At 42.5% G+C, this 25,622-nt stretch overlaps 1 protein-coding gene across 1 annotated transcript in view; it reads right to left on the bottom strand.

Annotated features, from left to right (window-relative positions):
• NAXD (NAD(P)HX dehydratase) overlaps window positions 1–19,081 on the bottom strand; it is a 95,571-nt gene extending 76,490 nt beyond the window's left edge. The window contains exon 1 of the mRNA XM_056555755.1: window positions 18,618–19,081. The gene's annotated coding sequence lies outside the window, so the exon portion shown is untranslated. The remainder of the gene's footprint in view (window positions 1–18,617) is intronic.
• Between the last annotated feature and the right edge of the window lie 6,541 nt (window positions 19,082–25,622).

Below are 25,622 nucleotides of genomic sequence, written 5' to 3'. Positions count from 1 at the left end.
TAATCAAATGGAATACCATTTATGTCTGTTACCAGTCCTGTGGCATCTCCCTCCTGCCTCCTGGAAAGCTGGACACAAAGCATTGTCATGGGTAGCCATCGCCCCAATTACCGAGTGTTTAAACCGGCTGATTCCTGGTCTACTCTGATCTCACCATGGCTCCTGTCTTGTTAGATTTGTCTAATGCAGGGCTCAGAGAGATACATGTAAAAATACAAAGTTTGAGGCTACACCAAAATGTGAGAATAAAAAATATACTTTAATTGTTACGGTCCTCTTTTCCAAAAATTTGTGGGACCTTTGGTGTCCAAATACTCACTGCACAACTTATTCCATTCCTTAAAGGGGTATTCCAGGCCAAAACTTTTTTTTATATATATCAACTGGCTCCGGAAAGTTAAACAGATTTGTAAATGACTTCTATTAAAAAATCTTAATCCTTCCAATAGTTATTAGCTTCTGAAGTTGAGTTGTTGTTTTCTGTCTAACTGCTCTCTGATGACTCACGTCCCGGGAGCTGTGCAGTTCCTATGGGGATATTCTCCCATCATGCACAGCTCCCAGGATGTGACAACATCATTGAGCAGTTAGACAGAAAATTTCAGAAGCTAATGGCTATTGGAAGGATTAAGATTTTTTAATAGAAGTAATTTACAAATCTGTTTAACTTTCCGGAGCCAGTTGATAAATATAAAAAAAAGGTTTTGCCTGGAATACCCCTTTAAAGGGTTTTGTTTTCAAAATGGAGTCACTATCCGGGGAACCAAGGGGGCTTTGTTAATGCAACATGGCCCCCAAAAATTCTCTCTCCAAAGTTCTCTCTCCAAAAGCTAAATGTTGCTCCTTCCCTTCTGAGCCCTGCCGTGTGCCCGCAAAGCACTTAGGGGGAGATTCATTAAGGTCTGTGCTGAGGAAAAGTTGACCAATTGCCCATAGCAACCTGTCAGATCGCTTCTTTTTGTTTTCAGAGGCCTTTTAAAAAATCAAAGAAGCGATCTGATTGGTTGCTATGGGCAACTGGTCTACTTTTCCTCTGGACAGGTTTTGATGAAACTCCCCCTATATGTCCACTGTTATGGTCACAGCAGGTGGTGGATCCTCTGGGCCTGTGTGGATGATGAGGTGAGCTGTGCCAGGGAGCGGAGTCTAAGGTGCCGCTGCTTTTCACCAGAGCCATCCACAAAGCGGGATGGTCTTGCTGCGGCAGGCAGCACCCAGGTCGCTACCCCTGGCATGACTCATCCACACAGGTAGTTGGGAGGTGGCGTGGCACAGAAGGAGACTGGCAGGACGTGGCAAGATAGCAGTAGGTCAGGGTAGGAACACAGGTGCAGGGTAGGAAGGTAGAAAGGAACAGGTACACAGTAACAGAGACACAGAACTTTCACTATGGCAATAGACAACCAAATATCCGGCAGGGAACCAAAGGAGGAGCTGATATTTAAGGACCAGGGTGCAGGTGTAGACACTTAATTAAATGAGCACTGGCCCTTTAAGAGTGAGAGCTCTGGCACGCGCGCTCTAGGAGGCGGGGGCACGCGCTTTGGGGCTGCGAGGACACGGAAAGGTGGGAGGTGAGTGACGGGTTGGGATTCGCATGTGGGTGCGTCCCACGATGCGAATCCCAGCCCCGCTGGCAGTGGGGACATGAGCAAAGAGCGCTCACGTCCAGCCTGTCCAGCCGGAGTGCAGGCGTTACATCCACATCAAGTTTGTAGCATCCAGGCTACATTGGTCTGCTACACCCTGGCTCTCTTTCCACTGCACCCACACTCTTCGTCTACCAAACCTAAGCTCTAGGTCCACACCACCCAAACTCTTGGTCCGTCACACCCAGACGTTTGGCCCAAACCCAGAATTTTGGTCCAGCGCACCTGGGTTCATTGTCCTCCACATCTAGGCTCATGGTCTTCCGCACTAAGGCTCTTATGCTACCACATCAAGCCTAAGCTCTAGGTCCACAGCACCCAAACTCTTAGTCCGTCACACCCAGACGTTTGACTCGAACCCAAACTTTTGGTCCAGCGCACCAAGGCGCTTGATCCGCCACACCCAGGCTCTTGGTCTGCCGCACCCAGCCTCTTGGTCAGCAGTGCCCATGCTCTTGATCCACCACACCCAGACTTTGTCGGCTCACCATATCCTTGGTCAGCGGTGCCCATGTTCTTGATCCACCACACCCAGACTTTGTCGGAGCTCCACAACTAGGCTCTTTGCCACTCTCAGGCTTTCTCTCCATGGCAATTAGACTCTTGGTTCGTTACACCCAGGCTCTCGGTCCACCGCACCCACACTCGAGGTCCACAGCACCCAAACTCTTTGTCCATTGCACCAAGACATTTGACATGCCACACCAAAGCTTTTGGTCTGCAGCATCTAAGCATTTGGTCCCAAGCACCCAGACTCTAGACCCTGCCGGACCTAGGCTCTTGGTCCGCAGCCCTCATGGTCTTGGTCCACAGCACCTTAGCTCTAGGTTTGCCACACCCAGGCCCTTGGTCTGCCGAACCCAGGCTCTTGGTTTGCCAAACCCAGACTCTTGGTCTACAGCACCTTAGCTTTTGGTTTGCAGCACCCAGGCTCTTGGTCCACAGCACTTAAGCTCTAGGTCCACAGCACCCAGGATATTGGTCCATCGCACCTATACTAAGTCCACAGCACCTAGGCTTTTGAACCGCAGCTCACAGGCTCTTAGTCTGCTGCACCCACGCACTTGGTCTGCCGCACCCAGGCTCTCAATCCAGAACACCTAGACTCTTGGTCTGCTGCACCCAGGTTCTAGGTTCCTGGCACCTAGGCTGTTAGTCCACTGCACCCAGACTCTAGGACTGCTGCCCCCAGACTCTTGGCTCCGCACGGAGGCTCATGGTCCCCCACATCCAGGTCCTCTCTTTAAAAGATACGGGTCACAAGGCTCATATCACGTTGTTTCTCCCGTCACAACTAAAGTACGTTAGTCATGACGGGCTATAACGTGTGATAACGGGTACACGAAAAAACCCATTGACTTGAATGGGGTTGTTTAACGTGTGTTAATAATTATTTTTCAAACGTACGTGTATTAATGGGAGAACTTCATAGTGTGAAAGCAGCCTAAGTTACATAGCCCCCTAACATTAACAGCGTCCCATTTGTCCTTCTACACTGTACAATGTAAATGTATCATCTTGTGTGTAATATGATAGGAGTAGCACATACCCATAGATCATCTGGGGAGATCTGTGCTGTCCATCGGGCATCTGTGAAAGAAAAAATGGTCTGAAAATTGCTCCTCAGAAATCACCAGATGCTGCCAGAGATGTTACAGCTTCAATGATCACGACAGCTGCTCTATGCCCTCAACAGACTGAACAAAGAAGGCACTGACCAATCAGGCCTGGATGCCCCAGTCACATGACTTCTTTAATGTTGCAAATTAGTTTTCAGGGATTATGTTTAAAGCTGGAAATTTATTAAATCTAGACACATTCAATATTAAAGTTAAAGGAGTTATGCAGATTTTTTTTTAAAATGTATCCCCTATCTGCAGGATAGTGCATAATTGTGAGATCTCCCGCCCAGCACCTTGGCTTCCCTGCATGGCACAACGCTGTGGCCGAGACGTCCCCTCCATGGATCTCTATGGGAGAGCTGGGGATACAGCGTTTGGGTATCTCCGGCTCTCCCACAGAGATGCATGGAGGAGGTGTGTCGGCCACAGCTTTGTGCCATGGTCGACACATATTTATGTAGGGAGAAGGGGCATCAGGCAGGAGATCGTGGGGGGTCTCGGCGGTCGGACTCCCCGTGATCTGGCACTTATCCTCTTTCCTGCGAACCTTGCACTTTTCTACCTTCAGTTCAGGAATACCCCACAGATTCTCTATAGGAAAAGTCTATCACCTTTACCCACAGCAAGGCAGTGGTCATCTTGAAGGTGTGTTTGGGGTTGTTGTCATGTTGGAATGCTGCCCTGTGGCCCAGCTTTCAGAGGGAGGGTGATCATGCTCTGCTTTAGTATGTCACAGTACATGTTGACATTCAAGATTCCCTAGATTAACTGTAGCTCCCAAGTGCCAGCAGCACTCCTGCAACCCTAGACCATAATTCCTCCACCATCATGTTTGACAGAAGGCAAGACACACCTGCGTTTGTGCTCCTCACCCGGCTGCCGTCACACACGCTTGACACCATCTGAAGTAAATAAGTTTATCTTGGTCTCATCGGATTACAGGATATGGTTCCAGTAATCTGTGTCCTTATTCTGCTTGTCTTTAACAAACGATGAGCTTTCTTGTGCATCATATTTAAGAGAGGCTTCTTTCTGGGACAATAGCCATACAGACCAATTGAAAGGCTACCCCCCCACCCACACACACTCTTTCTACCTCTGCAACAAAGCAGGCAGCACTCATACATCTTTTTTCCATAGACAACCTATAGATGACACTGAGCATGTGCACTCAACTTCTTTCGACCATGACAAGGACTATTCTGAGTGGAAACTGCCCTGTGAAACCACTGTATGGTGTTGCCCACCGTGCTGTAGACAAGTTTCAGGGTCTTGGCAATCTTCTTATAGCCCATCCATCTTTATGTAAAGCAGCAATTCTTTTTTTTTTTAGATCCTCAGAGAATTTTTTGCCATGAGGTGCCATGTTAAACGTCCCGTGATCAGCATTAGCAAATACTTTTTATATAATAAAGAAAAAACTTTATATGTATATTTGTAATATACATTGGATAAAAATGTGTACATTTTTGTCCCTGTGTGAAGAGACCAAATACAGGAAGTGTGGGCGGACAAGCAGGGCTCTGTGCAGTGAAGCTTTGTAACACGCTCCCAGCTCACACATCCGGATAATTGACAAGCCAGGAGCCTGCACAGAGCCCTGCTTGTCCTGCCCTCACTTCCAGTATTTGGACTCCTCACAGAGACACACATGCAATAGCTGCAGACAGTATTTTTTCACCCAATAATATACACATTACAAATATACATATGATGGTATTATCTACATTAAATAATAAAGTTTTTGCTAATGACAGGTACACTTTAAGACACCTGCTTTCACACCTTGTAACACTCACAAGTCACATGACACTAGGGAGGTAAAATGGCTAATTGGGCCCAATGTGGACATTTCCACTTAGGGGTGAACTCACTTTTGTTTCCAAGGTTTAAACATTAATGGTTGCGTGTTAAGTTAATTTAAGGGGACAGTAACATTTAAAACTGTTATACAGGCTGTGCACTATTTTATGTTGTAGCATAGTATCATTTCTTCAGTGTTGTCACATCAAAAGATAATAAAATATTTAATATTAAATGTGAGATACTGTATATTACCCTGAGCTGTGGCTTTCAGATCAATCATATAACAAGTGTACGTATTTTAAATTTACATGAGCGTCATCTACTACATTTCCATAAAAAATGAGTGGCCACCTGCCACTCCAGCAGCTGGACACTTGGATCCCATTTACAAAAAGCTTAAAAAAATATTGAAAAATAACTCTGTAAGGTGAAGCAACTATGTGAGTGTAAGGCAATAGTGGTCAATGTTCAAGTAAAAGAGCCATATTAGTCTCTACAAGTAGCACTGCTAATAAATGAATACATTACTGAAATCCCCATGTCCTGTGTGCTGTACTAAATGAAAAGTCAATTGCTACAAGTTACTATCTCTAAATGTTAAGGAGTGCATAAATATCTTAGTATTTCAATATATAGATGTCATGTGCTTATGATGTCAATATGAACTTTGCTCTGGGCTGGGCAGTCTAGAACTGTGTAACGCTAGATTTGTGAATAAGAAGCCTAAATATGACTGGGCAAAAGGAACATTCCGATATTAATTTTCTATCTCGGCTAAAATATCTTTACAACCAATTATTAAAGGGGTACCTCAAAGGAAAAAATGTTTTTCAAATAAACTGGTGCCAGCTGTCACGCCCCCTCCCATAGGCTTGCATTGAGGGGCGGAGCGTGACGTCACACAGGGGCTGAGGCGTGACGTCACACGCCGCCTGCCCCGTGGTCGCCGGTAATCAGACCCGGAGCGAACATGCTCCGGGGACTGATTTTAATTGGGGTGCTGCATGCAAGATCACGGGGGTGATGTCTAAACGCCGGAGTACCCCTTTAAGGACTGAGCCCTTTTTTCCAATTCTGACTACTGTCGCTTTATGCATTAATAACTCTGGGATGCTTTTAGCAGTTATTCTGATTCCGAGATTGTTTTTTCGTGACATATTCTACTTTAACATAGTGGTATATTTTCGTCGTTACTTGCATCCTTTCTTGGTGAAAATTCCCCAAATTTCATGAAAATTTTGAATTTTTCTAACTTTGAAACTCTCTGCTTGTAAGGAAAATGGATATTCCAAATAAATTATATATTGATTCACATATACAATATGTCTACTTTATGTTTGCATCATGAAGTTGACATGTTTTTACTTTTGGAAGACATCAGAGGGCTTCAACGTTCAGCAGCAATTTTCCAATTTTTCACAAAATGTTCAAAATCAGAATTTTTCAGTTTTGAAGTGTATTTGAGGGGTCTTCATATTAGAAATACACCATAAATGACCGCATTATAAAAACTGCACCCCCCAAAGTATTAAAAATGACATTCAGAAAGTGTGTTATCCCTTTAGGTGTTTCACAGGAACAGCAGAAAGGTGAAGGAGAAAATTCTAAATCTTCATTTTTTACACTCGCATGTTCTTGTGGACCCAGTTTTTGAAATATTACAAGGGGTAAAAGGAGAAAAAGACCCCCCAAATTTGTAACCCCTTCTTCTGAGAATGGAAATTCCCCATATGTGGATGTAAAGTGCTCTGCGGGCGAACTACAATGCTCAGAAGAGAAGGAGTGCCATTGAGCTTTTGGTGAGAGAATTTGGTTGGAATACAAGTGGTAGGCCATGTGTGTTTATTAAGCCCCCCCCCCCCCCCGTGGTGCCAGAACAGTAAACCCCCCCCCCGCAAGTGACCCCATTTTGGAAACTACACCCCTCACTGAATTTAATAAGGGGTGCAGTGAACATTTACACCCCACTGGTGTTTGACAGATCTTTGGAACAGTGGCTGTGCAAATGAAAAATAAAATTTTTCATTTTCACGGGCCACTGTTCCAAAAATCTGTCAGACACCTGTGGGGTGTAAATGCTCACTGTACCCCTTATTAAATTACATGAGGGGTGTAGTTTCCAAATTGGGGTCACATGTGGGGGGGGTCCACTGTTCTGACACTATGGGGGCTTTATAAACACACATGGCCTTCAAGTTTGGACACATTCTCTCTCCAAAAGCCCAATGGCACACCTTCTCTTCTGAGCATTGTAGTTCTCCCGCAGAGCACTTTACATCCACATATGGGGTATGTTCTTACTCAGAAGAAATAGGGCTACAAATTTTGGGGGGCTTTTTTCCTATTCTCCCTTGTGAAAATGAAAAATGTAGGGTAACACCAGCATTTTAGTGAAAATTTTTTATTTCACGTCCAAATTTAACGAAAATTCATCAAACACTTGTGGGGTGTTAAGGCTCACAATACCCCTTGTTACATTCCATAAGGGGTGTAGTTTCCAAAATGGGGTCACATCTGGGTATTTATTATTTTGCGTTTATGTCAGAACCGCTGTAAAATCAGCCACCCCTGTGCAAATCACCAATTTAGACCTCAAATGTACATGGCTTGCTCTCACTCCTGAGCCATGTTGTGCACTAGCAGGGCACTTTATACCCACATATGGGGTAGTTCTGTACTCCGGAGAAATTGATTTACAAATTTTGGAGGTCTTTTTTTCCTTTTACCGCTTGTGAAAATTAATTATTTTTTACAATAACATGCTGGTGTAGACCCCAACTTTACCTTTTCAGAAGGGGTTAAAGGAGAAAAAGCCCCCCAAAATTTGTAACACAATTTCACCCGAGTACGGAGACACCCCATATGTGGCCCTAAACTGTTTCCTTGAAATACGACAGGGCTCCAAAGCGAGAGAGCGCCATGCGCATTTGAGGCCTAGATTGGGCATTTCAATCCGCCACAAAAATACCCTACGGCAGTGTTTCCCAAACGGGGTGTCTCCAGATGTTGCAAAACTCCCATCATGTCTGGACAGTCATTGGCTGTCCGGCAATACTGCTTTTCAACAGCTGGAGGCTCTGTTTTGGAAACAGTGCCGTACAAGATATTTTTATTTTTCATTGGGGGGGGGACGGGACTGTGTAGGGGTATGTGTATATGGTATATGTAGTGTTTTACTTTTTATTTTGTGTAGGTGTAGTGTACTGTTTTTAAGTTACGGGCGGGTTTACAGTGAGTTTCTCGCTGGAAGTTTGAGCTGCGTTGGAAAATTTTCCACATCTCAAAACTTGCCGCATCAGAAAACTTGCTATTCATATGGGGGGTGGCAACCTCCAGCTGTTGCAAAACTACAACTCCCAGCATGCACTGGCAGACCATACATGCTGGGAGTTGTAGTTATGCAACAGCTGGAGGCACATTGGTTGCGAAACACTGAGAGTTTGTTACTTAACTGTTACTTAAGTGTTTTGCAACCTGTGTGCCTCCAGCTGTTTTGCAAAACTAGAACTCCCAGCATGTACAATCTCTCAGAACATGCTGGGAGTTGTATTTTTGCAACAGCTGGAGGAACACTGGTTGCAAAACACTGAGTTAGGTAACAAACTCTGTTTCGCAAACAACGTGTCTCCAGCTGCTGCAAAACTGCAACAATCAGCATGCATTGACAGTCGAAGTGCATGCTGAGAATTGTCGTTTTGCAACAGCTGGAGGCACACTGCTACAACTCCAGGCATGCCCTTTGGTAGTCTGTGCATGTAGGGAGTTGTAGTTATGCAACAGCTGGCTGCACATAGAATAAATGTGCCTCCAGCTGTTGCATAACTACAACCCCCAGCATGCACAGACTACCAAAGGGCATGCTGGGAGTTGTAGTTGGAACTCCAGCTGTTGCAAAACTACAACTCCCAGCATGCCCTTTGGCTTTGCATGCTGAGTGTTGTTGCTAAGCAACAGCAGGAGGTGAACAGGCCTCACCTCCTGCTGTATCCAGCCGCCGGGACCGCCGCCGCTGCTGCCACCAATCCTACTGCTCCTGTCACCACCATCAGAGGGGTTCCCTGCTGGACCAGGGAAAGGTAGGAGACTCCCGCCGACCCCGATCACCGCCCAGCAGGGTCGTGATTGTTCAGTTGTTCCGACCGATCAATCACATGGTCGTGAGGCAGAACCCGTGCCACCTAACTCCTGCTTGGTAAGGGTGAATGGGGCTGTCTTGGACAGCCCCATTCACCCTTTTTTTCTGGTTAACCAGAGACCCGATTGACCCAGAATCGCCGATCTGAATTAACAGTCGATTTGCAACGACATGGGGGGTCTCAGGACCTCCACAGGGGTTTGCACGGGGTGCCTGCTGATAAATATCAGCAGTCACCCCGGTCCGGTCCCGCCCGGCGAGCGGTGGGGACAGGCATTCCCACGGGCGTACCCATACGCCCTCAGTCCTTAAGGACTCTGAAACGGGGCACATGGATACGCCCGGCCTCCTTAAGGGGTTAAAGGAAATATCCATTGGAATGTTTTACCATTCCATTGTGCCCGGGCTGTAAAAAATGTATTAAACTGTAACTCACCTCCTGTCACTCCCCCGGTGTGCTAATATCGGTCTTCTGGGCCCAGTCTTCTTCCACATCTTGGAGCCTGGCGCGTCACAATGCGATCACCTTAATGTGGGCCACAGCGATGTCCTGCCTCGGCCAGTGATAGGCTGAGCACAGTGTCATGTAAGGTGTCTGGGCCCCGCCTTCTCCTTGCTGCATAGGCCATTATATGACACTGCGCTCAGTGTATCACTGGCCAAGGCAGGACATCGCTGTGGCCAGCAATAAGCTGATCGTAGTGTGACGAGTCAGGCTCCAAGATGCGGAAGAAGACCGGGCCCAGAAGACCTATATCGGAACATCAGGGGAGCAAAGGAAGGCAAGATACAGTTTGTTATTTTCCTTTTTGCATGATAAAACATTCCAGTGGATATCTCCTTAAAAGGGGTACTCCGGTGGAATTTTTTTTTTTTTAAATTAACTAGTGCCAGAAAGTTTAACAGATTTGTAAATTACTTCTATCCTTCCAATACTTATCAGCTGCTGTATGCTCCACAGGAAGTTCTTTTCTTTTTGAATTTCTTTTCTGCCTGACCACAGTGCTCTCTGCTGACACCTCTGTCCATAGCAGGAGCAAATCCCATAGCAAACCTATCCTGCTCTGGACAGTTCCTGACACAGACTGAGGTGTCAGCAGAGAGCAGGGTGGTCAGACAGAAAATAAATTAAAAAAGAAAAGAAGTTCCTGTGGAGCATACATCAGATGATAAGTACTGGTAGGATTAAGATTTTTGAAAAGAAGTAAATTACACATCTGTTTAACTTTCTGGCACCAGTTGATAAAAAAAAAGTAGCCCTTTAAGAGCAGACGAGGTTTGCTATGGGAATTTGCTCATGCTCTGGACAGTTCCTGACAAGGACAGAAGTGTCAGCAGAGAGCACTGTGGTCAGACTGGAAAGAACTACACAACTTCCTCTGGAGCATACAGCAGCTGATAAGTACTGGAAGGATTGAGATTTTTAAACAGAAGTCATTTACAAATCTATATACCTCAAAAACACCAGCGTCAATATAGCCTTTCACATAAAATACAGTTTTTAATAGAGATAAAATAAAATACACTTACAAAAATTACAAATCTAGCACGCATGAAAATGATGTTTGGTAATAAGTATCCACAATACAGTCATGGCCATAAATGGCACCCCAGAAATGTTCCTAGAAAATGAAGTATTTGTCACAGAAAAGGATTGCAGTAACACGTTTTGCTATACACATGTTTTGCTATACACATGTTTATTCCCTTTGTGTGTATTGGAACTAAACCAAAAAAGGGAGGAAAAAAGAAAAATGGACATAATGTGACACCAAACTCAAAAAATGGGCTGGAGAATATTATTGGCACCCTTTAAAAATTGTGGAAAAATAAGATTGTTTCAAGCATGTGATGCTCCTTTAACCCCTTAAAGACCACCGACGTAAATGTACGTCCTGGCTTGGCGGGACTTCCCGCACCAGGACGTACATTTACGTCCTGTGTATGACCGCGAGCATCGGAATGGTGCTCGCGCCATACACGGCAGGTTCCGGCTGCAAGTAGCAGCCGGGAACCCGCCCATAATGGCCGACATCCGCGATCGTGCGGATGTCCGCCATTAACCCCTCAGATGCCGTGATCAATACAGATCACGGCATCTGCGGCAGTGCGGCACTTTGAATGGATGAAAGGATCGCCTGCAGCACTGCCGCGGCGATCCGATCATCCAGCATGGCGGCCGGAGGTCTCCTCACCTGGCTCCGGCCATCTCCCGGGGTCTTCTGCTCTGGTCTGACATCGAGCAGAAGATCACCGATAATACTGAGCAGTGCTGTGTCCTATACATAGCACTGAACAGTATTAGCAATCAAAGGATTGCTATAGATAGTCCCCTATGGGGGACATAAAAAGTGTAAAATAAAAGTTGAAAAATGTAAAAAAAAAAAAAAAGTTAAAAAAAAATGTAAAATCCCCTCCCCCAATAAAAAATGAAAATTGTTAGTTTTTCCCATTTTACCCCCAAAAAGCGTATTTTTTTAATAAACATATTTGGTATCGCCGCATGCGTAAATGTCCGTACTATCAACATATAAGGTTAATCCCGTTATCCCGTAAACGTAAAAAATTAAAAAAAGGCCAAAAATGCAGCTTTTTTGTTACATTTTATTTAAATAAAATAATAAAAAATTATCTAAAAGCTTTATATATGCAAATGTGGTATCGATAAAAAGTACAGATGATGGCGCAAAAAATGAGCAGTCATACCGCCCTATATACGGAAAAATTAAAAAGTTATAGGTGGTCAAAATAGGGCGGTTTTAGATTACTGATTTTGTACAAAAAGTTTTAGATTTATTTTAAGCGGTACAAAAATATAAAAGTATCTAGCCATGGGTATCATTTTAATTGTATTGACCCACAGAATAAAGAACACATGTCATTTTTACCGTAAAGTGTATAGTGTGAAGACAAAACCCTCAAAAATTTGCAAAATTTTTGTTTTCATTAAAATTTCCTCCCTAAAAAAAGTTTTTTTTGGGTTCGCCATACATTTTATGGTAAAATGAGAGGTTTCATTACAAAGTAACATTGGTGACACAAAAGAAGTCCTTATATGAGTCTGTAGATGGAGGAAAGAACGAAAATGCTTAAATGAAATTGGCCTGGTCCTTAAAGGGGTACTCCGGTGCTTACACATCTTATCCCCTATCCAAAGGATAGGGGATAAGATGCCTGATCGCGGGAGTCCCGCAGCTGGGGACACCTGTGATCATGCACGCCCCCTCCCGTAGGCTTGCATTGAGGGGCGGAGCGTGACGTCACACGGGGCGGAGGCGTGACGTCACACGCCGCCGGCCCTGCGGACGACCGTGATCAGACCCGGAGCGAACACGCTCCGGGGACTGATTACAAACGGGGTGCCGCGTGCATGATCACGGGCGTCCCCAGCTGCGGGACTCCCGCTATCAGGCATCTTATCCCCTATCCTTTGGATAGGGGATAAGATTTGTAAGCACCGGAGTACCCCTTTAAGGTTAAAATGGGCTTGGTCCTTAAGGGGTTAAACTCACCTGGTGCAAGTAACAGGTGTGGGCAACATAAAAATCACAGCAGATAAAAAGGAGAGAAGTTCACTTAGTCTTTGCATTGTGTGCCTATGTGTGCCACACTAAGTATGGACAACAGAAAGAGGAGAAGAGAACTGTCTGAGGACCTGAGAACCAAAATTGTGGAAAAATATCAACAATCTCAAGGTTATAAGTCCATCTCCAGAGATGTAGATTTGCCTTTGTCCACAGTGCGCAACATTATGAAGAAGTTTGCAACCCATGGAACTGTAGCTAATCTCTCTGGGCGTGAATAGAAAAATTGATGAAACATGTCAACGCAGGATAGTCCGAATGGTGGATAAGCAGCCCCAAACAAGTTCCAAAGATATTCAAGCTGTCCTGCAGGCTCAGAGAGCATCAGTGTCAGCGCAATCTATACATCAACATTTAAATGAAATGAAACGCTATGGCAGGAGACCCAGGAGGACCCCACTGCTGACACAGAGACATTAAAAAGCAAGACTACATTCTGCCAAAATGAACTTGAGTAAGCCAAACCCTTCTGGGAAAACGTCTTGTGGACAGATGAGACCAAGATAGAGCTTTTTGGTAAAGCACATCATTCTACTTTTTACTGAAAATGGAATGAGGCCTGCAAAGAAAAGAACACTACTTACAGTGAAATATGGTGGAGGTTCAATGATGTCTTGGGGTTGTTTTGCTGCCTCTGGCACTGGGTGCCTTGAATGTGTGCAACAGGGTAAGGAGAAGGGGTGAAGCCGGGAAGTGGTCTCCGCGCTGCTATACGTTCGGTGGAATCAATAAAAATTCTGAAGTCATCGGTATTGTAGATTCAACTTTATTACGTTCACACAACGCGTTTCTGGGTGTAAACCCTTTCATCAGGTGTGATCATAGGAGGAAGGTGCTAGGTGGCTGAGATAGTATTACAGCTAGTGGGGGTTATTAGTACTTTAAAGTGCCATGTCCGTAATTAGATCTTAATAGGGAATATATTTATATTGTCGAATAATACGGTCCCTATTGCGGACATAAATTGCTACTAGACTAGGAGAGTCAAATATGTTAATCCCCACATAACATCAACATTACTGCTTACCCATAATAGGAAACACCACCGCACCCGTCTGACCTAGCACCTTCCTCCTATGTGCACTTTAAAAGTATTGTGGATTCTTATTACCAAACATAATTTTCATGCGTGCTAGATTTGTAATTTTTGTAAGTGTATTTTAATTTATCTCTAATAAAAACTGTATTTTATGTGAAAGGCTATATTGGTGTTTTTGAGGTATATAGTGTATTATTGAGAATGGCCTCTATCTATCTATCTATATATATATGTATATATATATATATATATATATATATATATATATATATATATATAGGATGGTGACAGATGCAGGATTACCTATAACAATGGGGGAGATTTATCAAAACCTGTGCAGAGTAAAAGTTGCCCAGTTGCCCATAGCAACCAATCAGCTTGCTTCTTTCATTTTCAAAAGAAGCAAGCTGGAAAATGAAAGAAGCAATCTGGTTGCTATGGGCAACTAGGCAACTTTTCCTTTGCACAGGTTTTGATAAATCTCCCCCAATATGAGTACTTAACATTACTAGAAATGGCTATTGTGCATCTGCATAGAACTATAGGGGGAGATTTATCCAAACCTGCCTAATCAGTTAGATTCTTTCATTTTTGAAAAGGCCTCTGAGAAATGAAAGAAACAGTCTGATTGGTTGCTATGGGCAATAGTGTTGAGCGGCATAGGCCATATTCGAATTCGCGAATATTTGCGAATATATGGACGGAAATTACCATATGGAAAATTACCATATGCGAAAATTTGCATATACAAAAATTAGCATAAGCGAAAATCCGCATATACGAAAATTAGCATATGCTAATTTTCGCATATGCGAAAATTCACACACCAGTCTCACACAGTAGTATTAGAGTCTTCTTTACACCACACAAGCTGGAAGCAGAGAGGGATGATCACTGTGATGTGTACTGTGAAAGGAAAAAAAATAAAAATAAAAAGGAATATTCGTAATTACGAATATATAGCGCTATATTAGAGAATATTCGCAAATTCGCGAATATGCGATATGCGCGAATAAAATTCGCATTACGAATATTCGCGAGCAACACTAATGGGCAACTCAGCAACTATTCCTCTAGACAGGTTTTGATAAATCTCCCTCATAGTGTATTTATTGTAATGTACAAATCTGTATAACTTGTGGCACCAGTAGATTTGAAAATATTTTTTTTTCTTCTGGAGTATGCCTCTAACACCTTAAAGGGGTATTCCGGGCAAAAACATTTTATCCCCTATCCAAAGGATAGGGCATAAGATGTCTAATCACGGGGGGGGGGGCTCGCTGCTGAGACATCCCACGATCTCCCTGCAGCACCCGCTTTCTATGCAGGTGCTGAATCTCCAGTTTCGGAAACTGCGTGATGGCCCCTCCCATAGACATGAATGGAGGGGGTGTGGTGTGACGTCACGTCCCCAGTCCTGGAAACCCGGAGGTTTCCGAAACTGGAGATTCAGCCCCCGCATAGAAAGCCAGTGCTGCAGGGAGATCGCAGGGGTCTCAGCAGCGGGCCCCCCGCGATCAGACATCGTATCCCCTATCCTTTGGATAGGGGATAAAATGTTGTTGCCTGGAATACCCCTTTAAGGACACAGCCCATTTTGGTCTTAGGACACAGGGAAATTTTATTTTTGGTTTTGTATTTCCTCCTTGCCTTCTATGAGACAAAACTATTTTGCCATCCTTTTTGCACAACCAATTGTACTTTATATTGACAAAAGATGTAATGTACGGCACAACCCAAAAAATATTTATGGTGGGAAACTAATTTAAAAAAAAACACCACCACAATTTTGCAACACAGATTGTATGCTGCTAATTCTGCAACAGATATTTGTTTGGGAAATATCTGTTGTTTAACCCCTTAAGGACCAAGGGCGTATCGGTACGTCCTGAGTCCTTTCCCTTTCTATATCGCGGGGCCACGACGGCGTCCCGAACAGCTGTTAGACACGAGGAGGGTCTCCTATCTTGCCTCCTGGTGTCCGATCGCCGAATGACTGCTCAGTGCCTGAGATCCAGGCATGAGCAGTCAAGCGGCAGAATCATCGATCACTGGTTTCCTATGAGAAACCAGTGATCAATGATAAAGATCAGTGTGTGCAGTGTTATAGGTCCCTATGGGAGCTATAACACTGCAAAAAAAAAAGCAAAAAAAAAAAGTGAATAAAGATCATTTAACCCCTCCCCTATTAAAAGTTTGAATCACCCCCCTTTTCCCATTTAAAAAAAAACAGTGTGCATAAAAATAAACATATGTGGTATCGCCGCGTGCAGAAATGTCCGAATTATAAAAATATATTGTTAATTAAACCACACGGTCAATGGCGTACGCGCAAAAAAATTCCAAAATAGTGTATTTTTGTTCACTTTTTATATCATGAAAAAATGAATAAAAAGTAATTAACAAGTCCGATCAATACAAAAAGGGTACTGCTAAAAATTTCAGATCACGTCACAAAAAATGAGCCCTCATACCGACCCATACACGGTAAAATATAAAAGTTATAGGGGTCAGAAGATGACAATTTTAAACGTATAAATTTTCCTGCATGTAGTTATAATTTTTTTCAGAAGTGCGACAAAATCATAACTATATAAAGTAGGGGATCATTTTAATCGTATGGACCTACAGAATAAAGATAAGGTGTCATTTTTACTGAAAAATTTACTGCGTACAAACAGAAGCCCCCAAAAGTGGCGTTTTTTTTTTACAATTTGTCTCACAATGATTTTTTTTTCCATTTCGCCGTAGATTTTGGGGTAAAATGACTGATGTCATTACAAAGTAGAATTGGTGGTGCAAAAAATAAGCCATCATATGGATTTTTAGGTGCAAAATTGAAAGGGTTACGACTTTTTTAAAGGTAAGGAGGAAAAAACGAAAGTGCAAAAACGGAAAAACCCCTGGTCCTTAAGGGGTTAAACATAGCCTTGTAAATCAGTGGAGCAGACCTCTTAATAAATCTGGCCCATCTGTGGCTGAAATCTATGCCAGCTACAAGCTAAAAGGTTTTCAGGCGTGAGTATTTTTTCCCTTTAGTTTCACACGTGTAATCTTCCATTATATTAGTGGTTTGCATAACCTTGGTTTCTCTTCCTCATGTGTGAATCACTATGAAGTGCTGGGCCTCTGTACAAGCCTGACATTTCTATGCATAGCATAAGTGTCATACTGCAGTTATCTCCACAGTCATTACCAGTAAGGAAGACTGGAGTGCAGGGAAACAGCATGGTAGGAATAGCACAAAGTACTGTAAATGAACACAGCACCTTCTGAAGTGGGCCTGTATGTGCCTATTTTTGTCTGGCCCATAGGGTGAGGGTGCGTTCACACTGCGGAATCTCCGCTTGCTGAATTCAGCAAGCAGAGATTCCACTTGGGGGCCGCCGCCAAAAATACTTCGGCGCTAGGGCCGCGGGGCACTGAGCTGTCACCATTGACGGCTATGCAGTGCTCGAGAAATCCGCACAAAAAATTAACATGTTCTTTCTTTGCACGGAACAGTTTCAGCGGCGGAATTGTCCGCTGAAGACCCGTTCACACTGTAAAAGGGGTATTTCAGGAAAAAACTTTTTTATATATATCAACTGGCTCCAGAAAGTTAAACAGATTTGTAACTTTCTTCTATTAAAAAATCTTAATCCTTTCAGTACTTATGAGCTTCTGAAGTTAAGGTTGTTGTTTTCTGTCTAAGTCCTCTCTGATGACACCTGTCTCGGGAAACGCCCAGTTTAGAAGAGATTTGCTATGGGGATTGCTTCTAAACTGGGCGTTTCCCCGAGACAGGTGTCATCAGAGAGGACTTAGACAGAAAAGAACAACCTTAACTTCAGAAGCTCATAAGTACTGAAAGGATTAAGATTTTTTAATAGAAGTAATTTACAAATCTGTTTAACTTTCTGGAGCCAGTTGATATATAAAAAAAAGTTTTTCCTGGATAACCCCTTTAAGTTCACACTGCAGAATTCCGCCCGTAGAATTCCACAGGAATTCCGTAGTGTGAACGTACCCTTAAATGAAGTGGCAACACACATGCTCTACCATTTACGTGCTATGGAACTGCAGAGGCTAGCCATCTGTGCTCTACTATCTCCAGCAGCTCCCATAGACAATATAATAGTGGCAGTGCACACTTGTAACTGCTCTTCTGTGCTTATGAGAGACTGGTTCCTGTCTGAGTCTTGGAGGGGTCCCAGCAGTCAGATCCCCCTTCGGTTATACACTTATTTCCTATGCTGTGGCTAGTGGATTAGTCTTACTTGTGGGACAAGCGTCTTCATACAAAAAATATGTTAATTTTGCACTACATGTGAATGAGGCTGTGAAAAATTCTTTGACATGCATCTCTGACATGCAAGGGTTGTGGATTGATGTCAGATTTGACACATTTCTGCTCTAAATCAATACCAGATTTTTCATCAAACCTGACCCTTGGGCCTAAGAATAGCATGAGCTTATAAAAAGAGTATGCAAGAAGCAGCATATCGCACCAAGGCCAGTAAACACTACTTTACAGAGCAGACTGGTACATGCGAGTCTTGTTTGTGTCGGCGTGACAAGGGCTCAAGTAAGACTGAGTTCCTGCACTTTTTCCACAACAGGAATACCGTTCCCATTAAGCAGGAGTTCTGCAGGACCAGCCCTTGAGTGGAAATCTTGGGTGGGTTCCTGCACTTTTTTTTCCCAGGACTTGCCCCCTGGACGTGACCCCCTAGTATCTCATGTTTCCATATTTTTTACATGTCAAAATAGGGCATTTAAGACCCACTTGGGAATACTCACTTTTTGGTGGCTTTACATAAACTCCTTCCCTTTGTAGCTCAGTTTGTAGGATTGTCCCACCAAAATTAGGACTGTGGGTAAGTATGTGTCCCTTCCAAGTGACTGGTCTATCTGCTCAGTGATTATAAAAATGGCAGCACTGCAGTTAATAGTGATATAACCAAACTAGAAAAGGCTGAGCTGCATGTCACTGACCTTCCTAGCATCAGAGCACCCATGATGACCAGTGCTTACATAGCCCAAACAGCAGCACTCTGGATATGTATCATCTATTATTGGGGTAGTCTTACAGGGGAAAATAGGATTGTCACGTTTGCTAGAAGTACAGTGGCTCTCTTGTCCATCTACATGACTGCTTTGATTTAGAAGCAGGTAATGTGTGTAAGTGCCTCCACAGGAATTACTGCTCTAGTCCTAGGATTTCATTGTGGCTGGAACCTAACCCATGAGATTTCCCAGGCATATACCCATAACATAATAATGTGAACTAAGCCTTATGGCCCAGATTTATCAAACTGAGAAAAAAGAGAGTGATTTTTCCACAGCAACCAATCACAGCTCAGCTAACGAGCTCTGGTAAAGCGAAACCTGAACTGTGATTGGTTGCTGTGGGAAAAAAAAAAAAAATCGCACATTTTTTTCTCACACAGTTTGAAAAATCTGGGCCTGTGTGTACATGTGTGGTAATTATGCATGTACAGTGCAGCAAACAAGGTCATTTTTATACTGGGGTAAAAAAAAGTAGAACAGGTAGATATGCACATGCAGCAGTAAGTACGTATGAAGACATGTATATCTCTATCTCCAATTATTGTCAGCAGCATTCTGGACACAGATGGATCAATGGAGTCGTAGACTTGGCTGCAGAAGCTTGTGCACACTGTACACCTGTCTAAAAGAACTATTTGCTCACATATCCATAGCAACCAATACTGTACCAATAGTTATCACTCATTTTACCATATAATGTATGGCACAACCCAAAAAAATACTATTTGTGTGGGGAAATTGATAAGAAAACCACAATTTAGCAAATTTTGGAAGGTTTTGTTTTCATGCTGTACACTTTACAGTAAAATAGACCTGTTTTATTTATTCTGTGGGTCAACAGGATTAAAATGATACCCATGATTACATACGTTTTTGTTATTATAAAGCTTAAAAAAAATTGCAAACTTTTTAACCAAATGAGTGCGTTTAAAATCCCTCTATTTTGCTGACCTATAAAACTTTTTCATTTTTCCGTATAAGCAGCGGTATGAGGACTCATTTTTTTGCGCCATGATCTGTACTTTTTTTTATACCACATTTGTATATATAAAACCTTTAATAAATTCATAAGTTTTATTTGGAATACAATTAAAAAAAAAAAAAAAAGTCCAGAATTGCTGCTTTTTTTTTTTTATAACGTTCACGCCGATCACCATACAGAATAATTAACATTATATTTTAATAGTTTGGATATTTACGCGCTCGGCGATACCAAATATGTTTTAAAAAAAATATTACTTTTTTGGGGGGTAAAATGGGGAAAAACTGACAATTTACATTTATATTGGGGTTGTGGATTTGTCAAATTTTTTTTTACTTTTATCTTTACACTTTAATAGTCCCCATAGGGAAGTATTTATAGCAATCATTAGATTGCTACTACTGTTCAGTGCTATGCATAGGGCATAGCACTGATCAGTGTTATCGGTCATCTTCTGCTCTGGTCTGTTCGATCTCAGACCAGAGCAGAAGACCCGTGGAAGGCAGCAGAGGCAAGTGAAGGGACCTCAGTTTGCTGTTCTGGATGATCGGATCGTGGCGGCAGCGCTGCGGGCGATCCGATCATCCATTTTAGTGACTGCAGCGATGCAGATGCCATAATCTGTATTGATAACGGCATCTGAGGGGTTAATGGTGGACATCCGCGTTTGTCCACCATTACCGGCAGGTCCCTGGCTGCTATCAGCAGCCGGGACCTGCCATGCATGACCAGAGCATCGCTCCGATGCTCGCGGTTATGTATAGGACAGAAATGTACATCCTGGTGTGTTAAAGGGGTACTCCCGTGGAAACAGTTTTTTTTGTAAATTAACTGGTGCCAGAAAGTTATAACAGATTTGTCACAACCACAGTGCTCTCTGCTAACCTCTGTTGTCAATTTTAGGAACTGTCCAGAGCAGGAAAAAATCCCCATAGCAAACATATGCTGCCCCGGACAGTTCCTAAAATGGACAGTAGAGAGCACTGTTGTCGTGACAGAAGAGAAATCCAAAAAGAAAAGCATTTCATCTGTTGTATACAGCCCCTAAAAGGTACTGGAAGGATTAAGATTTTTTTTATAGAAGTAATTTACAAATCTGTTTTAACTTTCTGGCACCAGTTGATAAAAAAAAAAAGTTTTCCACGGGAGTACCACTTTAAAGCGTACCTGTCATAGTGCAAAAAAAAAAAAGAAAAAAAGTGATATGTTACTCAGAACCCAATCCTGATCATGTGCATATAATTTTTATGTGTCTCGGACCAATATATCCAGAGATATAAGCATTTATCTGTTTAAAAGTCTCCCGCCCTGTCTAGCTGCCCAATCCACAAATCCTAGATGTCAATTCATCCTAAGTTAGGTGTATGGTCAGTTTAGCTATTTATAAATATGGAGTAAGTTTAATAATAAAAGGCCATGTGTAAGAGAAAATGTAGACAGATTTTTACACAGCAACCAATCAAGGTTCAGTTTTCACTTTACCAGAGCTTGTTAGGATAGGAAAGCTGAGCTGTAATTGGTTGTTATGGGAAAATCTCACATGTTGATAAACCATGGGCACAGTTTTAGGACAAATTTTAACCAAGATTTAGGCAACCAGAGCTCAGCTTTCTTATCTCATATTGCTCTGGTAAAATGATAAGTTGTAATTGGTTGCTATGGGCAATAAAAAACCATACTAGACACCTTGATAAATCTCCCCATTTATTTCTACTATTATGTAGAGTAACTCGTTCAAAGGCTGAACAAGAGACAGCACTGTATTCCAAGAACTGTCACCAGAATCTATTTGTAATGCAGTGAAAGCTTTGGGCCTTTTATGCAGTGTAGAGATCCTTTTAACAGTTGTATAAAAAAAAAAAAAAAAAAAAATGTGCAAAAGAGAAAAAAAGGCTACATTGTGACTTTGGCTATTACATACTTAAAAAAAAAAAATTATCACAAATTACATCTCTAGCAAAAAGCTGAATGCAAGTCATGAGTGACCGAGACTCAACTGTAACATGTGAGCGACTATTTCTGATGTGTCTAATGTGTATTACAAATCTTGAATCACACGCAAATCCCAATCAAATCAGATTCTTAAATTGTTGTGTAACTTCAATGCATCAACTTCCATACATATTGCACTTTCTGGCTGCACAACACTGTCACCATGTAGTCTTAGGGACATCTTAATATAACCACTGCATGTATGGCCGTCCAACTGAGCACCTCTTGAAAGCATAAGGAAAGTAACAACCACTTTACATTTTGTTCTGGCACTGCACCAAAACAGAAAGATAAAGCATCCTCTGTTCCTCAGCAGGCGCCGGATGCTAGTCCCTGGTAGTTTAGTAATAGTCTGTAGTAGTGTGTGTGGCCAAAAGAGCAGAACTGGGAAACACCACACGCATTGAGAAAAAATGTAAGAACTTTTTCATAGGAATTCGTGAAGTCCTGGTTTGATGTGACAAATATCTTCTAGTTGAGCTTCTAATGGCTGGGAAACCAACCATCCTAAGAGGTGCCAGGTCACCATTCCCCACTGAAGAGAAGCTAGATAGGACTCTCTGCTTAACCCCTTAAAGCATGGAGCGTTTTTCCACTTTCGTTTTTCCCCCTCACATTTTAAAAATCATAACCCTTTCAATTTTGCACCTACAGACCCATATGATGGCTTGTACCAATTGTACTTTGTAAACACATCAGTCATTTTACCAAAAGTCTACGATGAAACAAAAAATATATATATATTTGTGGGACAAAATAAAAAAAAAAAAAAACACAATTTTGTAACTTTTGTGGGCTTCCGTTTCTACGCAGTGCATTTTTCGGTAAAAATGACGCCTTATCTTCATTCTGTAGGTTCATACGATTAAAATGATACCCTAATTATATAGATTTCATTTTGTTTTACTTCAGGAAAAAAAATCATAACTACATGCACGAAAATTAATACATTTAAAAATGTCATCTTCTGACCCCTATAACTTTATTTTTCCACATACAGGGATGTATGAGGGCTCATTTTTTGCGCAGTTTGCTTTGATGGGACTTTTTGATCACCTTTTATTCATTTTTTATGGTACATGTTTTATGTTTTTTTTTGTGTGTACGCCATTGACCCTGCGATTTTATTAACAATAAATTTTTTTATAGTTCGGACATTTACACATACATGGCAATACCACGTTTTTATTTACATTGATTTTTTTTTTTTTTTTTTTTATGGGAAACCCTGTGATCTTCAGGCTGGCAGTAGCGTCCGGAACAGGGAAGCTTGCGCGTTCGTGACGTCACACCACCTCTTTTCATGTCTATGGGAGGGGGAGTGACAGTCGCCAGTCATCGAGCACGGAGCAGAGTTCGCTCCGTGCCCCGAATGACAGGCAGCTAAGCATACTCTGTATTTTCTATAGAGCATAATTGAGAAAGACAAAACATTCTCTGGAGTATTAATGAAGATATTCCTTTAGAAGGGTTATCTGGGATTAGAAAAACAAAGCTGTTTCCCCCCCAAAACAGCATCACACCTGTCCTCAGGTTGTGTGTGGTACTGCAGCTAAGCCATTGAAACCAAGTCATAATACCCAAAGACAAGTGTGGTGCTGTTTTTGGAATAATTTAACTGTTTTTCTATTCCTGGATAACCCTGTTAACACAATTCTTTTTAATCTCTGCTATCAGATGCTTTTAGTTTTTTTAGACCAAAAAGATAGCAGCAGAACACTGATGGAGAGCAAACTGTTCATCTGAGCAATTCCCTTCCATTGTCAGGCACATTGTCATAACACCACATCTATGCAGAAGGAACTGTTTCTGGCTTTTGGGAACCGACACGTCACACTGCGCTCAGCTAAATGCCAGTTGCATTGATGTCCTGCCTTGGCCATTGATAGGCTAAGTGACAATATCATGTAAAGGACCCAGCCTTCTCCGCAATGCCTGGGACCATTACATGAAATTGCTGGTCAGCCTATCACCAGCTAAGGTGTCACATCGCTGCAGCCAGTGATAAGTTTAGTGCAGTGTGACATGTCGGGCCCCAAAAGCCAGAAGAAGACTGATTCCAGCAGCATCCGGAGTGTGACAAAAAGGAAGTTAAAGTTTTTTTATATTGTGGCAGCCTGGGCAGAGTTAAAAATAAATAAATAAAAATCTGCTGGATAGCCCCTTTAACTTTTATTCCTTGAAAAAAATATTAACCCTTTGAGTACTTATCAGCTGCTGTATACTACAGAGGAAGTTGAGTTCTTTTCTGTCTGACCACAGTGCTCTCTGCTGACACCTCTGTCTGTTTCATGAACTGTCTGGAGTAGGAGCAAATCCCCACAGCAAACTGGGTGATTATGTTAAAAAAAGAAGTGATGTCATTACAAAGTACAATTGGTGATGCAAAAAACATGCCCTCACATGGGTCTGTAGGTGCAAAATTGAACAAGTTATGATTTTTAGAAAGAAAGGATTTAAAAAAAAAAAAAAAAAAAAAAAGGTACAAAGTACAAAAATGAAAAATGTTCTCAGTCCGGTGAAAATGGTCCTTAACCCCTTAAGGACCGGAGGTTTTTCCGTTTTTGCATTTTCGTTTTTTGCTCCTTGCCTTTAAAAAATCATAACTCTTTCAAATTTACACCTAAAAATCCATATGATGGCTTATTTTTTGCGCCACCAATTCTACTTTGTAATGACATCAGTCATTTTGCCCAAAAATCTATGGTGAAGCGGGAAAAAAAATCATTGTGCGACAAAATTGAAAAAAAAACGCCGTTTTGTAACTTTTGGGGGCTTCCGTTTCTACGTAGTACATTTTTCGGTAAAAATGACACCTGATATGTATTCTGTAGGTCCATACGATTAAAATGATACCGTACTTATATAGGTTTGATTTTGTCGGACTTCTGGAAAAAATCATAACTACATGCAGGAAAATTAATACGTTTAAAATTGTCATCTTCTGACCCCTATAACTTTTTTATTTTTCCGAGTATGGGGAGGTATGAGGGCTCATTTTTTGCGCCGTGATCTGAAGTTTTTAACGGTACCATTTTTGCATTGATAGGACTTAATGATCAAAAATGCACTATTTTGGACTTTTGAATTTTTTTGCGCGCACGCCATTGACCGAGCGGTTTAATTAATGATATATTTTTATAATTCGGACATTTCCGCACGCGGTGATACCATATATGTTTATTTTTATTTACACTGTGTTTTTTTTTTTATTGGAAAAGGGGGGTGATTCAAACTTTTAATAGGGGAGGAGTTAAATGATCTTTATTCACTTTTTTTTTGCAGTGTTATAGGTCCCATAGGGACCTATAACACTGCACACACTGATCTTCTATGTTGATCACTGGTTTCTCATAAGAAACCAGTGATCAACGATTCTGCCGGATGACTGCTCATGCCTGGATCTCAGGCACTGAGCAGTCATTCGGCGATCGGACAGCGAGGAGGCAGGAAGGGGCCCTCCCGCTGTCCTGTCAGCTGTTCGGGATGCCGCGATTAGCCGCGGCTATCCCGAACAGCCCGACTGAGCTAGCCGGGAACTTTCACTTTCACTTTTAGCCGCGCGGCTCAGCTTTGAGCGCGCGGCTAAAGGGTTAATAGCGCGCGGCGCCGCGATCGGCGCTGCGCGCTATTAGAGGCGGGTCCCGGCTTCACTATGACGCCGGGCCCGCCATGATATGACGCGGGGTTACTGTGTAACCCCGCGTTATATCAGAAGAGCAGGACCAAGGACGTACCGGTACGTCCTTGGTCCTTAAGGG

Source organism: Hyla sarda, chromosome 2, assembly GCF_029499605.1.
Source record: "Hyla sarda isolate aHylSar1 chromosome 2, aHylSar1.hap1, whole genome shotgun sequence".
Taxonomy (NCBI): Eukaryota; Metazoa; Chordata; class Amphibia; order Anura; family Hylidae; genus Hyla; species Hyla sarda.
Note: the sequence above shows the minus strand (reverse complement) of the source record. Positions and strands in the feature narration are given on the sequence as shown.